The following is a 294-nucleotide window of genomic DNA, read 5'->3' on the forward strand; positions in this document are numbered from 1 at the left end:
GAGAGTTTTTGTTTCTCTCGATTCTCGTTCCCGGACCAGAGCATCCTAAGAGATCACTTGATGTGTTTCTTCAGCCACTAATATATGAGTTGCAACAACTATGGGCTCAAGGTGCTGAAACATAAGATGTTTTGTGTTAAGAAAACTTTCAAATGCGGGCAGTACAAATGTGGAGAATAAGTGATTTTTCAGCATATGGTATGTTGTCTGGATGGACAACGCATGGAAGGCTATCATGTCCATATTGTCAAGATAACACTGATGCTTTCCAACTAAAACACGGAAGGAAAACGT

This window comes from Brassica oleracea, chromosome C4 (genome assembly GCF_000695525.1).
Source record: "Brassica oleracea var. oleracea cultivar TO1000 chromosome C4, BOL, whole genome shotgun sequence".
In the NCBI taxonomy this organism is placed as follows: domain Eukaryota; kingdom Viridiplantae; phylum Streptophyta; class Magnoliopsida; order Brassicales; family Brassicaceae; genus Brassica; species Brassica oleracea.